At 38.7% G+C, this 18163-nt stretch overlaps 1 long non-coding RNA gene across 1 annotated transcript; it reads left to right on the forward strand.

Moving 5' to 3' along the window:
• Positions 1-203: 203 nt before the first annotated feature.
• Positions 204-14875, forward strand: LOC129863204 (uncharacterized). The gene is made up of 3 exons (XR_008760941.1): positions 204-1143; positions 7924-7960; positions 14391-14875. It is a non-coding gene; the product is annotated as an uncharacterized LOC129863204 (long non-coding RNA).
• The last annotated feature ends 3288 nt before the right edge of the window (positions 14876-18163 follow it).

The raw sequence follows: 18163 nt of genomic DNA on the forward strand, positions 1-18163 counted from the left end.
TAAAGTATTATACCTGCAGGCTGTTCATAATGTTTGGCATGTTCATAATGTCCTATTATCATCTCAAGGCACAGAAAAGACCCACAGCTGTGCAATGCTTCCTGTGTATATACCAAATGATCGCTCATGGTCAAGTGAAATAGTCCATATTCATACATTTCTTTCCTCAGCATTGACCGTGTTGTGTTGTTTTACAGAGCAGGCATCGTGACCACCCAAGGGCTGATCCTGGAGTCAACGTGGGACCCTCTGAGGAAACACAGCCTCCTGTAAGAAAAACATTGTTATTGTAATTATTGTGTTTATTTACCATCACCTATTAATGTAATAACTTATAATATAAATGAACTAACTGTACATGTAAAAATGAACAATTGCAAAGCATGCTGGGTGTTATTCTAATGAGCTCCGGCCCAAAACAAGGCAAATTAAAATATGCAGTGTGCTTTGCAGTTGTTAATTTTCACATACATTTACATTTTTGTGAACTTTTTAACTCAGCATTTTTTTGAGTGTGGTTGCTTCTGTAATGGTGGTGTATGATGAACTGACATTTCCCAGAAACATACTGCCTAAAGTAAGAAGCAAATGTTTTAATTGTATTTTGAGTTTGTTCAAACATATTTTTTGTCCATTTCCTTGGTCCAAGATTGCACATCTATGCAGTACTGTTTTCAAGGTAAAATAATGCACAACATGAATAGAAAACGTACTTACGCATTGTGGCTACAAAGGCCTTCATCAGGGTGACGATTGTGTTTTTTAAATTCTTGCAATGCATACGCCGTAAATGATAAACGCTTTAAAAATGTTCCACTATATGAGAGTGCCTTGATTTCTTCAGGATTTTTTTTGCCACATTGTTTACAATCCAGCATCAACTACTGTTTATTCCATAGTATGTTAACCTATGAAAGACTACCTTATGGTATACACCTATAACCAAAGAAACTGTCCTCTCCTAATTGGAGATGGAAGGGAGTTCCGTGTGATCATGGGCTCTGTATAATACTGTGCGTCCCTGTGACTTCTTGACTGTTTGCAGGTTCAGGGTGTCAACAACCCGCTGGTTAATGTTGGAGTGGTGGTCCACGACCTGTGGATAAGTCCCATGAACCAGACACCTCTTCATGGAGAGAGGAGGTATGACTAGCAGTGCTCAAGGAAACTTGACACAGAGTAAACATGAAAGCTTGGGGATTTGAACTTGCAACCTCTTGAGTGAGCGCATCAATGGTTCTGCAGTGCCAGCAGGTTCATACTCATTGCTCGGGAACATGTATTTAAGACACTCCAAAAATAAGGGTGTGGTTAGGGTAGAGTGTTGTTCCCTGGGGTACAAAAAAGTCAAAGGTACACTTCACAGGTACACGTATTTATTTGTATTTATTTTTATGTAACCTTTATTTAACTAGTCAAGTCAGTTAAGAACAAATTCATATGAGCTCACATGGTACAGTTCGGTACCTTGTAGGTATAATGGGACATTTTTCTAGACAATATTTAGAAAATAAGGTATGTTCATCACAGCACTTTGATAGGTGATGGCAATGTACTGGTGGGGCTCATTAGCATAGTTGGGGGAGAGGTCAAATACATGTGTATTTGTGCCAACAGTCAGTGGAAGTGTTGTAGCAGTTTAAGTGTTTGATGGTTATGCCAATGCAAATTGAGCATCTCCTTTGACACTGTCTGTTCTGCAAATCTATGTGTTACTGATGAGTGGCAATGCAAGAGGTCATTGTACATTTTCCAGTAATTTAATGGCAACTTGTTGCTGTGAATTTGTCATTTCTTAACTGGAAATCATTTGTCAGTAAGTTATTGTACAATTCACAATAACTTACTGGCAAAACGTTTGCCATTAAACGTCTTAGGGCTCAAATCCCGTTAACGGGATTGATTTGACAACAGCCAGTGAAAGTGCAGGGTGCCAAATTCAAACAACAGAAATCTCATAATTAAAATTCCTCAAACATACAAGTATTATACACCATTGTAAAGATAAACTTGTTGTCAATCCAACCAAAGTGTCCGATTTCAAAAAGGCTTTACGACGAAAGCATACCATGCCATTATGTTAGGTCAGCGCCAAGTCACAGAAAAACACAGCCATTTTTCCAGCCAAAGAGAGGAGTCACAAAAAGCAGAAAAGAGATAAAATTAATCACTAACCTTTGATGATCTTCATCAGATGACACTTCTCCTTAATGCAACCGCTGTGTCTGATTTCAAAAAAGCTTTATGGCAAAAGCACACCATGCAATAATCTGAGTACAGCACGCAGGCCCCAAAACAAGCCTTACAGATACCCGCCATGTTGTGGAGTCAACAAAAGTCAGAAATAGCATTATAAATATTCACTTACCTTTGATGATCTTCATCGGAATGCACTCCCAGGAATCCCAGTTCCACAATACATTTTTGTTTTGTTCGATAAAGTTCATCTTTATGTCCAAATACCTCCTTTTTGTTAGCGCGTTTAGTTCACCAATCGAAATTCACAAGGCGCGGGAAAGTCCAGACGAAAAGTCAAAACAGTTCCATTACAGTTCGTAGAAACATTACATTTACATTTAAGTCATTTAGCAGACGCTCTTATCCATGTCAAACGATGTATAGAATCAATCTTTAGGATGTTTTTATCATAAATCTTCAATAATGTTTCAACCGGACAATTCCTTTGTCTTTAGAAATGAAAAGGAACAGAACTCGCTCTCACGGCCGCGCGCCTGACTTAGCTCATGGCATTCTGCCAGACCCCTTAGTCAAACAGCTCTTATTCGCTCCCCCTTCACAGTTGAAGCCTGAAACAAGGTTCTAAAGACTGTTGACATCTAGTGAAAGCCTTAGGAAGTGCAATCGGACAAAATTTACAATGTATCTTGGATAGGCAAAGACTTGAAAACCTACAAACCTCAGATTTCCCACTTCCTGGTTGGATTTTTTCTCAGGTTTCTGCCTGCCATATGAGTTCTGTTATACTCACAGACATCATTCAAGCAGTTGTAGAAACTTCAGAGAGTTTTCCATCCAAATCTACTAATAATATGCATATCTTAGCTTCTGGGCCTGAGTAGCAGGCAGTTTACTCTGGGCACGCTTTCATCCAAACGTGAAAATAGCGCCCCCAAGCCCAAAGAGGTTTTAACCTACAGGTGTCTTGCTGACTCTAGCAATACATGCAGGTAACCTACTGTGCCTTCCCTGAGTCTTCTGTTGATAGCATGCAACATTACTTGCTAATTAGCAGCATACCGTAGCAGTGGCAGCCTATCAGAATATTGAAGGTGTGGCTTTCAGCTACTTGTAGCTCTTTTTGGTCTCCCAAGAGAGGGGATGCCATCCCAGTGAATGTGCTCAATTGTATTCTGTTCATAAACAATAAGGTTGTAGAGTGTCAGTTCTCCAGCCTTGTTAAAGGCTGACTGTAATAAGTGCATGTTATACCAAAGAGCCGTTCACTATTTAATTTATAGCTGGTCACTGTCGTTGTAATAGTCACTTCCCTGACAAACCAAGGGAAAACACTGTACTGTAACCGTACTCTTATTTTTGAGAGTGTGTGGATATGTGTTCTTGGTATCAAATAAGTGTCTGGTGGCACTTCTGAGACATTAATGCACTCCAGACCAAAAGGTTGCAAGTTCAAATCTCGAGAGAATTTGTGATCACTTAATGTCAAGTGTACTGAGCACTGCTACTTTTTTGTTGGTGTTTTCAGATAATCACATAATTATTGACCTGATTCTAGGCAACTTTTAGAAATGTATTCTTGACAATAAATTTGTGTCCAATCTCTGTCATGGCCACAGACCAGGTGGTGTAGCAGGAAATTCAGATCGCTGGCATCCCCCTTACGGAAAAACCACATGATTTTACATGTGGAAAATCACATGATTTAGTTTCAGAACACATCATGTGACATTTCAGATGTGAAAACGTTTTTTTGGAGCACATCACATGACATTTCACATGTGAAAACATTTGATTGTATGAAATTCATGTGGTTTTTCCCTAAGGGTGAGGACAATGTTAGGATGTTTAAGAATTTCTCAAAACATTGGTTCTACCAGTCGTCAGGAAGTCATGGGATGGTCCTTAATGGTCTCAATCCATCCCAAACCATTATAAATAAAGTAATGAAATGGTTGTTTTAAAGTTAGAGGCTCACTGTTCAGCTAAAGTATGATCCCACGTGGGATTTGAACTCACAATCTCAAGTGCACTGTACTTTCTTCTGCACCACAAAGTCTATAGCATTCTTATACACATTCATTACATCTCTGCACTTCGCAAAAGAGTGGCATTTATATATTTTTAAATGTAACTAGGTAAGTCAGTTAAGAGCAAATTCTTATTTACAATGACGGCCTACACCGGCCACACCCAGTCGACATTGGGCCAATTGTGCGCCGTCCTATGGGACTCCCAATCATGGCCTGTTGTGATACAGCCTGGAATTGAACCAGGGTGTCTGTAGTGATGCCTCTAGCACTGAGATGCAGTGCCTTAGACCGCTGCGCCACTCGGGAGCCGTCTGTGCTGCTATTTTAGTCATCAATTAATCTGACTATTCTGTCATCATTGATTTCATTGACTTGTTTTAGAAAATAGAAGATTTTCGGAATAGTTGTCTAATGATGGTGGGGCATAATATTCTGTATAGTTGTCTAGTGATGGTGGGGCATAATATTCTGTATAGTTGTCTAGTGATGGTGGGGCATAATATTCTGTATAGTTGTCTAGTGATGGTGGGGCAAAATATTCTGTATAGTTGTCTAGTGATGGTGGGGCATAATATTCTGTATAGTTGTGTAATGATGGTGGGGCATTCTATTCTGTATAGTTGTCTAGTGATGGTGGGTTATAATATTCTGTATAGCTGTCTAATGATGGTGGGGCATAATATTCTGTATAGTTGTCTAGTGATGGTAGGGCATAATATTCTGTATAGTTGTCTTATGATGGTGGGGCATAATATTCTGTATTGTTGTCTAGTGATGGTGGGGCAAAATATTCTGTATAGTTGTCTAGTGATGGTGGGGCATAATATTCTGTATAGTTGTCTTATGATGGTGGGGCATAATATTCTGTATAGTTGTCTAGTGATGGTGGGGCATAATATTCTGTATAGTTGTCTAGTGATGGTGGGGCAAAATATTCTGTATAGTTGTCTAGTGATGGTGGGGCATAATATTCTGTATAGTTGTGTAATGATGGTGGGGCATTCTATTCTGTATAGTTGTCTAGTGATGGTGGGTTATAATATTCTGTATAGCTGTCTAATGATGGTGGGGCATAATATTCTGTATAGTTGTCTAGTGATGGTAGGGCATAATATTCTGTATAGTTGTCTTATGATGGTGGGGCATAATATTCTGTATAGTTGTCTTATGATGGTGGGGCATAATATTCTGTATTGTTGTCTAGTGATGGTGGGGCAAAATATTCTGTATAGTTGTCTAGTGATGGTGGGGCATAATATTCTGTATAGTTGTCTTATGATGGTGGGGCATAATATTCTGTATAGTTGTCTAGTGATGGTGGGGCAAAATATTCTGTATAGTTGTCTAGTGATGGTGGGGCATAATATTCTGTATAGTTGTCTTATGATGGTGGGGCATAATATTCTGTATAGTTGTCTAGTGATGGTGGGGCATAATATTCTGTATAGTTGTCTAGTGATGGTGGGGCAAAATATTCTGTATAGTTGTCTAGTGATGGTGGGGCATAATATTCTGTATAGTCGTCTAGTGATGGTGGGGCATAATATTCTGTTTAGTTGTCTAGTGATGGTGGGGCATAATATTCTGTATAGTTGTCTAGTGATGGTAGGGCATAATATTCTGTATAGTTGTCTTATGATGGTGGGGCATAATATTCTGTATTGTTGTCTAGTGATGGTGGGGCAAAATATTCTGTATAGTTGTCTAGTGATGGTGGGGCATAATATTCTGTATAGTTGTCTTATGATGGTGGGGCATAATATTCTGTATAGTTGTCTAGTGATGGTGGGGCATAATATTCTGTATAGTTGTCTAGTGATGGTGGGGCAAAATATTCTGTATAGTTGTCTAGTGATGGTGGGGCATAATATTCTGTATAGTTGTGTAATGATGGTGGGGCATTCTATTCTGTATAGTTGTCTAGTGATGGTGGGTTATAATATTCTGTATAGCTGTCTAATGATGGTGGGGCATAATATTCTGTATAGTTGTCTAGTGATGGTAGGGCATAATATTCTGTATAGTTGTCTTATGATGGTGGGGCATAATATTCTGTATAGTTGTCTTATGATGGTGGGGCATAATATTCTGTATAGTTGTCTAGTGATGGTGGGGCAAAATATTCTGTATAGTTGTCTAGTGATGGTGGGGCATAATATTCTGTATAGTTGTCTTATGATGGTGGGGCATAATATTCTGTATAGTTGTCTAGTGATGGTGGGGCATAATATTCTGTATAGTTGTCTAGTGATGGTGGGGCATAATATTCTGTATAGTTGTCTAGTGATGGTGGGGCATAATATTCTGTATAGTTGTCTAGTGATGGTGGGGCATAATATTCTGTATAGTTGTCTAATGATGGCGGGGCATAATATTCTGTATAGTTGTCTAATGATGGTGGGGCATAATATTCTGTATAGTTGTCTAATGATGGTGGGGCAAAATATTCTGTATAGTTGTCTAGTGATGGTGGGGCATAATATTCTGTATAGTTGTCTAGTGATGGTGGGGCATAATATTCTGTATAGTTGTGTAATGATGGTGGGGCATTCTATTCTGTATAGTTGTCTAGTGATGGTGGGTTATAATATTCTGTATAGCTGTCTAATGATGGTGGGGCATAATATTCTGTATAGTTGTCTAGTGATGGTAGGGCATAATATTCTGTATAGTTGTCTTATGATGGTGGGGCATAATAGTCTGTATTGTTGTCTAGTGATGGTGGGGCAAAATATTCTGTATAGTTGTCTAGTGATGGTGGGGCATAATATTCTGTATAGTTGTCTTATGATGGTGCGGCATAATATTCTGTATAGTTGTCTAGTGATGGTGGGGCATAATATTCTGTATAGTTGTCTAGTGATGGTGGGGCAAAATATTCTGTATAGTTGTCTAGTGATGGTGGGGCATAATATTCTGTATAGTTGTCTAATGATGGTGGGTCATAATATTCTGTATAGTTGTCTAATGATGGTGGAGCATAATATTCTGTATAGTTGTCTAATGATGGTGGGGCATAATATTCTGTATAGTTGTCTAATGATGGTGGGGCATAATATTCTGTATAGTTGTCTAATGATGGTGGGGCATAATATTCTGTATAGTTGTCTAATGATGGTGGGGCATAATATTCTGTATAGTTGTCTAATGATGGTGGGGCATAATATTCTGTATAGTTGTCTAATGATGGTGGAGCATAATATTCTGTATAGTTGTCTAATGATGGTGGGGCATAATATTCTGTATAGTTGTCTAATGATGGTGGGGCAAAATATTCTGTATAGTTGTTTAATGATGGTGGGGCATAATATTCTGTATAGTTGTTTAATGATGGTGGGGCATAATATTCTGTATAGTTGTCTAATGATGGTGGGGCATAATATTCTGTTTCAATGTTATGCCTCAATCACTTTGAAAAAATATTATATTTATCTTGAATTTATTTTGAACAAATCTGAGATTCACTTTGAAGTCCAAAGTGTAGGAATACAGGTGAAATCTGTTGTTAAATAGTCATTGTGGTGTAGCGGTGTAGTGGCAAGGATGTAATTCTGTGAACCAAGAGGTTGTGAGTTCAAACCCAGGTTGAGGACAGGTTGAATAATAATTACTGTGAAATCATGTGTTTTTTCTATAAGGACTGTTTAATTGTCTATTGAATTATGTTGATTGTTTCCCATTTGTGTTTTTCTAGTCAGAATAATGATGAAGATCCAGAGGAACCCATGGAGGTAAAATGACACACACACACACTGTGTGCCTTTATTTTATCATTTTATACAATGCCTGTTTTACATATTTGGGGGGTTTTAAAGGGCAATTCCACCAAAGTAATGCATGTCTATTGACTGTTCAGTGATGAGCAAAATGGGACACTGAAGCAAAGATCATACACCAAGACATAACCTCTGTGGTTAATGGTAATAGTAAGAGATTAGCATGTCTTGGGGGTATGATCTTTGACCCTCTGTAACATTCTCACTCATCATAATTCACAATTCATTCAGGATTATCTCTAATCTTAAAAAAAAGACGTTTTTAATAACAACAAATCAATACAGGAAGTACATGTGGGAACACAAGTATATATACATAATATACAAAGGACAATTGGGCTAGGGGGTACAATATCACATTACACAAGGACCTAAGGGACATACATACACTTAGAATTCTAACAGATTTTTTGTTAGTAAGAAAATGTGGTGTTTTGTTTGTAAGATATTATTTCGGAACCAATATTCTAAAAACAAAGGAACCAATTAGCTGCAACATGAAGTTAAGGCCACCAAAAGTAGAGAATACATGACGAGGAATAAAATTACACATAGAAGTGGGTCTTCTTAGGAATTGTTTTATCCAACTGATCTTAAAAGTATTATTTAAGGTAGTAAAGTCCAGAAAATTCATCCCACCATACTCATAAGTGTTCATTACAACAGTTTTCCTAATGTAATGGGTATGGTTCCTCCACAGAAAGTTGAAAAGCATCTGGGCTATCTCCTTGCTTATTTTACTGTCAAGATATAAAGATAGAGCGCCATATGTTAGTCTAGAGATACCTCCAGCCTTGGTTATTAGGACTCTTCCTTTTAAAGAGAAGTCCCTCTGTAGCCATTGATTTAGCTTCTTCTGGGATTTTTTTATAAGAGGGTTACAATTTAGTAAGCCTCTAGACTTCTGATCCTTAGTAAGGGTGTGCCTGGAGTGAGGGTCTACAACCTGTGGACATGTCCCATGAACCAGACACCTCTTCATGGAGAGAGGGGGTATGACCATGTTAACACCTCTCTGGTTTAGGAGGGAGCTGGGAGAAACCTCTCACTCAGCTGTATGTACTGAATGTACCTATCACAGAAAAACCACATGAATTTTAAGCGATAACATGAAAACGTGATCTTGTGGGATATCATTTGATCACTTGATTTTATGGGGTGACGTGTAAAATAATCCCCCTGACAAAATTAGGGAACTAAACCCCCCCCACCACCTTCGACAGCACCCCAACCCAAAACATCTTCCCGCAGCCATGATAACGTGAGCACATGTGACAACAGGTCTCTGAGTATTAAAGAGATATGGCTCCAGACTTATTGGCAAGAATACATTCCTGCATTTTGCTAAAAACTGCCCAGAATCAAGTAAACAATTGTCCAACTATTGCCACCAACGTTACGTTAACGTAAAACTAGCAGTGCTCAAGGACACTTAAAACAGAGTATACATGATTGCTAGGGGATTTGAACTTGCAACCTTTTGGTTGAGCACAGGTTCATACTCATTGCTCGGGAACATGTATTTAAGACACTCCAAAAATAAGGGTGTGGTTAGGGTAGAGTGTTGTTCCCTGGGGTACAAAAAAGTCAAAGGTACACTTCACAGGTACACGTATTTATTTATATTTATTTTTTATGTAACCTTTATTATAACTATTCAAGTCAGTTAAGAACAAATTCATATGAGCTCACATGGTACAGTTCGGTACCTTGTAGGTATAATGGGACATTTTTCTAGACAATATTTAGAAAATACGGTATGTTCATCACAGCACTTTGATAGGTGATGGCAATGTACTGGTGGGGCTCATTAGCATAGTTGGGGGAGAGGTCAAATACATGTGTATTTGTGCCAACAGTCAGTGGAAGTGTTGTAGCAGTTTAAGTGTTTGATGGTTATGCCAATGCAAATTGAGCATCTCCTTTGACACTGTCTGTTCTGCAAATGTATGTGCTACTGATGAGTGGCAATGCAAAGAGGTCATTGTACATTTTCCAGTAATTTAATGGCAACTTGTTGCTGTGAATATGTCATTTCTTAACTGGAAATCCTTTGTCAGTAAGTTATTGTACAATTCACAATAACTTACTGGCAAAACGTTTGCCATTAAACTTCTTAGGGCTCAAATCCCGTTAACGGGATTGATTTGACAACAGCCAGTGAAAGTGCAGGGCGCCAAATTCAAACAACAGAAATCTCATAATTAAAATTCCTCAAACATACAAGTATTATACACCATTTTAAAGATAAACTTGTTGTTAATCCAACCACAGTGTCCGATTTCAAAAAGGCTTTACGACGAAAGCATACCATGCGATTATGTTAGGTCAGCGCCAAGTCACACAAAAAGACAGCCATTTTTCCAGCCAAAGAAAGGAGTCACAAAAAGCAGAAATAGAGATAAAATGAATCACTAACCTTTGATGATCTTCATCAGATGACACTCATAGGACTTCATGTTACACAATACATGTATGTTTTGTTCGATAAAGTTCATATTTATATCCAAAAATCTCAGTTTACATTGGCACGTTATGTTCAGTAATGTTTTGCCTCAAACATCCATTGATTTTTGCAGGGAGCCACATCAATTTACAGAAATACTCATCATAAACGTTGATGAGAGATACAAGTGTTTTACATAGAATTATAGATACACTTCTCCTTAATGCAACCGCTGTGTCTGATTTCAAAAAAGCTTTATGGCAAAAGCACACCATGCAATAATCTTAGTACAGCACTCAGGCACCAAAACAAGCCTTACAGATACCCGCCATGTTGTGGAGTCAACAAAAGTCAGAAATAGCATTTTAAATATTCACTTACCTTTGATGATCTTAATCGAAATGTACTCCCAGGAATCCCAGTTCCACAATAAATGTTTGTTTGTTCGATAAAGTTCATCTTTATGTCCAAATACCTCCTTTTTGTTAGCGCGTTTAGTTCACCAATCGAAATTCACAAGGCGCGGGAAAGTCCAGACGAAAAGTCAAAACAGTTCCATTACAGTTCGTAGAAACATGTCAAACGATGTATAGAATCAATCTTTAGGATGTTGTTATCATAAATCTTCAATAATGTTTCAACCGGACAATTCCTTTGTCTTTAGAAATGAAAGGAACAGAGCTCGCTCTCACTCGCACATGATTTAGCTCATGGCATTCTGCCAGACCCCTTAGTCAAACAGCTCTTTTTCGCTCCCCCTTCACAGTAGAAGCCTGAAACAAGGTTCTAAAGACTGTTGACATCTAGTGAAAGCCTTAGGAAGTGCAATCGGACCAAATTTACACTGTATCTTGGATAGGCAAAGACTTGAAAACCTACAAACCTTAGATTTCCCACTTCCTGGTTGGATTTTTTCTCAGGTTTCTGCCTGCCATATGAGTTCTGTTATACTCACAGACATCATTCAAACAGTTGTAGAAACTTCAGAGTGTTTTCTATCCAAATCTACTAATAATATGCATATCTTAGCTTCTGGGCCTGAGTAGCAGGCAGTTTACTCTGGGCACGCTTTTCATCCAAACGTGAAAATAGTGCCCCCAAGCCCAAAGAGGTTTTAACCTACAGGCGTCTTGCTGACTCTAGCAATACATGCAGGTAACCTACTGTGCCTTCCCTGAGTCTTCTGTTGACAGCATGCAACATTACTTGCTAATTAGCAGCATACCGTAGCAGTGGCAGCCTATCAGAATATTGAAGGTGTGGCTTTCAGCTACTTGTAGCTCTTTTTGGTCTCCCAAGAGAGGGGATGCCATCCCAGTGAATGTGCTCAATTGTATTCTGTTCATAAACAATAAGGTTGTAGAGTGTCAGTTCTCCAGCCTTGTTAAAGGCTGACTGTAATAAGTGCATGTTATACCAAAGAGCCGTTCACTATTTAATTTATAGCTGGTCACTGTCGTTGTAATAGTCACTTCCCTGACAAACCAAGGGAAAACACTGTACTGTAACCGTACTCTTATTTTTGAGAGTGTGTGGATATGTGTTCTTGGTATCAAATAAGTATCTGGTGGCACTTCTGAGACATTAATGCACTCCAGACCAAAAGGTTGCAAGTTCAAATCTCGAGAGAATTTGTGATCACTTAATGTCAAGTGTACTGAGCACTGCTACTTTTTTGTTGGTGTTTTCAGATAATCACATAATTATTGACCTGATTCTAGGCAACTTTTTGAAATGTATTCTTGACAATAAATTTGTGTCCAAACTCTGTCATGGCCACAGACCAGGTGGTGTAGCAGGAAATTCAGATCGCTGGCATCCCCCTTACGGAAAAACCACATGATTTTACATGTGGAAAATCACATGATTTAGTTTCAGAACACATCATGTGACATTTCAGATGTGAAAACGGGTTTTTGGAGCACATCACATGACATTTCACATGTGAAAACATTTGATTGTATGAAATTCATGTGGTTTTTCCCTAAGGGTGAGGACAATGTTAGGATGTTTAAGAATTTCTCAAAACATTGGTTCTACCAGTCGTCAGGACGTCATGGGATGGTCCTTAATGGTCTCAATCCATCCCAAACCATTATAAATAAAGTAATGAAATGGTTGTTTTAAAGTTAGAGGCTCACTGTTCAGCTAAAGTATGATCCCACGTGGGATTTGAACTCACAATCTCAAGTGCACTGTACTTTCTTCTGCACCACAAAGTCTATAGCATTCTTATACACATTCATTACATCTCTGCACTTCGCAAAAGAGTGGCATTAATATATTTTTAAATGTAACTAGCTAAGTCAGTTAAGAGCAAATTCTTATTTACAATGACGGCCTACACCGGCCACACCCAGTCGACTTTTGGCCAATTGTGTGCCGCCCTATGGGACTCCCAATCATGGCCTGTTGTGATACAGCCTGGAATTGAACCAGGGTGTCTGTAGTGATGCCTCTAGCACTGAGATGCAGTGCCTTAGACCGCTGCGCCACTCGGGAGCCGTCTGTCCTGCTATTTTAGTTATCAATTAATCTGACTATTCTCTCATCAATGATTTCATTGACTTGTTTCAGCAATTTGAAGATTTTCTGAATAGTTGTCTAATGATGGTGGGGCATAATATTCTGTATAGTTGTCTAATGATGGTGGGGCATAATATTCTGTATAGTTGTCTAATGATGGTGGGGCATAATATTCTGTATAGTTGTCTAATGATGGTGGGTCATAATATTCTGTATAGTTGTCTAGTGATGGTGGGGCATAATATTCTGTACAGTTGTCTAATGATGGTGGGGCATAATATTCTGTATAGTTGTCTAATGATGGTGGGGCATAATATTCTGTATAGTTGTCTAATGATGGTGGGGCATAATATTCTGTATAGTTGTCTAATGATGGTGGGGCATAATATTCTTTATAGTTGTCTAGTGATAGTGGGGCATAATATTCTGTATAGTTGTCTAGTGATGGTGGGGCATTCTATTCTGTATAGTTGTCTAATGATGGTGGGGCATAATATTCTGTATAGTTGTCTAGTGATGGTGGGGCATAATATTCTGTATAGTTGTCTAATGATGGTGGGGCATAATATTCTGTATAGTTGTCTAATGATGGTGGGGCATAATATTCTGTATAGTTGTCTAATGATGGTGGGGCATAATATTCTGTATAGTTGTCTAATGATGGTGGGGCATAATATTCTGTATAGTTGTCTAATGATGGCGGGGCATACTATTCTGTATAGTTGTCTAGTGATGGTGGGGCATAATATTCTGTATAGTTGTCTAATGATGGTGGGTTATAATATTCTGTTTAGTTGTCTAGTGATGGTGGGGCATAATATTCTGTATAGTCGTCTAATGATTGTGGGGCATAATATTCTGTATAGTTGTCTAATGATGGTGGGGCATAATATTCTGTACAGTTGTCTAATGATGGTGGGGCATACTATTCTGTATAGTTGTCTAGTGATGGTGGGGCATAATATTCTGTATAGTTGTCTAATGATGGTGGGTTATAATATTCTGTTTAGTTGTCTAGTGATGGTGGGGCATAATATTCTGTATAGTTGTCTAGTGATGGTGGGGCATAATATTCTGTTTAGTTGTCTAGTGATGGTGGGGCATAATATTCTGTATAGTTGTCTAATGATTGTGGGGCTATATTTATCTTGAATTTATTTTGAACAAATCTGAGATTCCCTTTGAAGTCCAAAGTGTAGGAAACAGGTAAACATTGTTATTGACACAGACATGGTGGTGTAACGGTGTAGTGGCAAGATTGAAATGCTGAGAACCAGTAGGTTGTGAGTTCAAACCCAGGTTGAGGACAGGTTGAATAATAATTACTGTGAATTCATGTGTTTTTTCTATAAGGACTGTTAAATTGTCTACTGAATTATGTTGATTGTTTCCCATTTGTGTTTTTCTATTCAGATTAACGATGAAGAGGAACCCATGGAGCTCAACTGACACACACACACACACACACTGTGTGCCTTATTTTATCTTTTAATACAATGCCTGTTTTATATATTTGGGGGGTTTTAAAAGGCAATTCCACCAAAGTAATGCAATTTCAGTCTGATATGAGTTTCAATAAACACACATCATTTCCACTATAGAGTTCTTTAAAAAAAATGTTTTACTGACCAATTCTTTAATAATTAAATATACTGCGCTAGCTAGTAAGTAGTAGGCACTGCAAGAAGCCCCTGGAGTGACACGGTGTCCGCTGTGATTGGTCGAGCTATCACAATGCGGTGGACTGCTCATGTCCCTTGACCCCACCCCTACAGCACCGGTTAGACGTAAATGTCATCACTCAGAAAAACGCCTGTCACTCAGTCTGCCGCATAGCATTAGTGCTCAGCATCCTTAGGCTATTGGGTTTCAGTCAGAGTTATTTAATTGTATATTTAGTGAATGAGCAAGATAAGGGTGTTGATATAAATCATGATATTAGGAAAAGTGTTCATTTCTAGCGACTGTATTTGATTTGAGTTTCGTTTCTTTGCTGACTAGCTGATTAGCTAGCTGAGATTGAAGAGATGAGAACGTTTTTCTGACTGAAGCACATATCTTCTGACCGCGACACAGTGCCCCCCTTGTGGACTGAAGCTGAACTTTACTACAACATATTTAACCCTGTTTGAAATGTGTAGTGTTGAGGTGGTAGAACTGACGGTGTTGTGCCGAAAAGCTCCCCCCTGCCAGAATTCTCCCCTTTGCGTAAACGTGCACGCACTCAATTCTTTATTGCTGCGACTTGGCTCCTAGTTGAGATATCTGATCAAGTTAGGTTGCGTTTCATTTTTTTTTAAATGTCGGTTTGATCGCGGGGGAGGCACTAGTAATGTCTGCAGTTTTCGGTTTGGCTATTTGTTTTAAGTGTATTAGTCTCTATGAATCTGCCAAAATCCGTCATCTCTCCCATGTCTTATTCGACGAGTAGTTGTTCTGAAATGTTTATTGCTTGCCTACAATATAACACACATACATTAATTATTCATTTCGTTTGCCAATCCTGACGTGAAGTTTGTTCTATAGAAAGTATTTGACTCTGATATGTGCCACAGAAAGTATTTGACTAGCTACAAAATTAAGGAAATTAGAAGGGAGTGTATTTTCTTGCCTGCCGAAATTCTCAGCCCCCCCTTCCATCTTGGGACTGCAAGGAAATGGCCTTGTCGAAATCCCCCCCCCCCCCCCTTCTAATTTCCTTAATTTTGTGGTTAGAGTTTTTTTTGTTCTACTGTTCCATTATTGAGAGGTTAACCTGCTAGTAATGCTACCATGTACACAGAGTATACAAAACATTAAGAACACCTGCTCTTTCCATGACATAGAAAGACCAGGTGAAAGCCATGATCCCTTGTTGATTGTTCACCTGTTAAATCGTTGATTGTTCACCTGTTAAACTGTTCACCCCTTGTTCACCTGTTAAATCCACTCCAATCCGTGTAGATGAAGGGGAGGAGACAGGTTAAAGAAGGATTTTTAAGCCTTGAGACAATTGAGACATGTATTGTGTGTGTGCTATTCAGAGGGTGAATGGGAAAGACAAAAAATGAAAGTGCCTTTGAATGAGGTATGGTAGTAGGTGCCAGGAGCACCGGTTTGTGTCAAGAACTGCAAAGCTACTGTTTTTTTCACGCTCAAAAGTTTCCTGTGTGTATCAAGAATGATCCACCACCCAAAGAACATCCAGCCAACTTAACACAACCGTGGGAAACATTGGAGTCAACATGGGCCAGCATCCCTGTGGAATGCTTTAGACACCTTGTAGAGTCCACGCCCCAATGAATTGATGCTGTTCTGAGGGCAAAAAAAGGATACAACTCAATATTAAGAAGGTGTTCCTATTATTTGGTATACTCCTCCATATTATCATGTGTATATGACAAAAAAACTATGTTGAACTTAGAAGGAAAGGAGGAGGTTAGCCAGATAGGGAGGAGAAAAGATGGCCAGCTTTGTGGTGAGATTGTAGGTGAACACATTGAAAATACATAGGCACTTAAATGATGTGTCCTCAAATGTTATGTAATCTAAAACTCTCATATTAGCTGGTAGAACTGATGAAATGGAATGAATAATAGATGTCTTATAACCTATTCCATTCTACAGGTAATTGGTTTTGGCTCATGTCTCTTTATATTCATATATTTACAGTACCAGTCAAAAGTGTGAACACACCTTCTCATTCAAGGGGTTTTCTTTATTTTTTAAAAACTATTTTCTACATTGTATAATAATAGTGAAGACATCAAAACTATGAAATAACACATATGGAATCATGTGGTAACCAAAAAAGTGTTAAACAAATCAAAATATATTTTATTGCGATTCAATTAACAGGTGTGCCATGTTAAAAGTTAATTTGTGGAATTTATTTCCTTCTTAATGCGTTTGAGCCAATTAGTCATGTTGTGACAAGGTAGGGGTGGTATACAGAAGATACAGTAGCCCTATTTGGTGAAAGACCAAGTCCATATTATGGCAAGAACAGCTCAAATAAGCAAAGCGAAATGACAGTCCATCATTACTTTAAGACATGAAGGTCTGTCAATGCGGAAAATCTCAAGAACTTTGAACGTTTCTACAAGTGCATGAGGACCGCCACAGGAAAGAAAGACCTAGAGTTACCTCTGCTGCAGAGGATAAGTTCATTAGAGTTACCAGCCTCAGAAATTACAGCCCAAATAAATGCTTCACAGAGTTCAAGTAACAGACACATCTCAACATCAACTGTTCAAAGGAGACTACATGAATCAGGCCTTCATGGTCAAATTGCTGTAAAGAAACTACTACTAAAGGACACCAATAATAAGAAGAGACTTTCTTGGGCCAAGAAACACGAGCAATGGACAATAGACTGGTGTAAATCTGTCCTTTGGTCTGATAACACCAAATTTGAGATTTTTGGTTCCAACCACCATGTTTTTGTGAGACGCAGAGTAGGTGAACGGATGATCTCCGCATGTGTGGTTCCCACCGTGACGCATGGAGGAGGTGGTGTGATGGTGTGGGGGTGCTTTCCTGGGGACACTGTCTGTGATTTATTTAGAATTCAAGGCACACTTAACCAGCATGGCTACCACAGCATTCTGCAGCTATACGCCATACCATTTGGTTTGCACTTAGTGGGACTATCATTTGTTTTTCAAAATGAAAATGACCCAACACATTTCCAGGTTGTGTAAGGGCTATTTGACCAAGAAGGAGAGTGATGGAGTGCTGCATCGGATGACCTGGCCTCCACAATCACCCAATCTCAACACAATTGAGATGGTTTGCAATGAGTTGGACCGCAGAGTGAAGGAAAAGCAGCCAAGAAGTGCTCAGCATATGTGGGAACTCCTTCAAGACTGTTGGAAAAGCATTCCAGGTGAAGCTGTTTGAGAGAATGCAGAGAGTGTGCAAAGCTGTCATCAAGGCAAAGGATGGCTACTTTGAAGAATCTAAAATGTAACACTTTTTTGGTTACTACATGATTCCATATGTGTTATTTCATAGTTTTGATGTCTTCACTATTATTCTACAATAAAGAAAAAACCTTGAAAGAGTAGGTGTCCAAACTTTTGACTGGTACTGTATATTATACACTGGGTATACAAAACATTATGAACACCTGCTCTATCAAATCAAATTTTATTGGTCACATACACATGGTTAGCAGATGTTATGCTTCTAGTTCCGACAGTGCA

Source organism: Salvelinus fontinalis, chromosome 10, assembly GCF_029448725.1.
Source record: "Salvelinus fontinalis isolate EN_2023a chromosome 10, ASM2944872v1, whole genome shotgun sequence".
NCBI lineage: Eukaryota > Metazoa > Chordata > Actinopteri > Salmoniformes > Salmonidae > Salvelinus > Salvelinus fontinalis.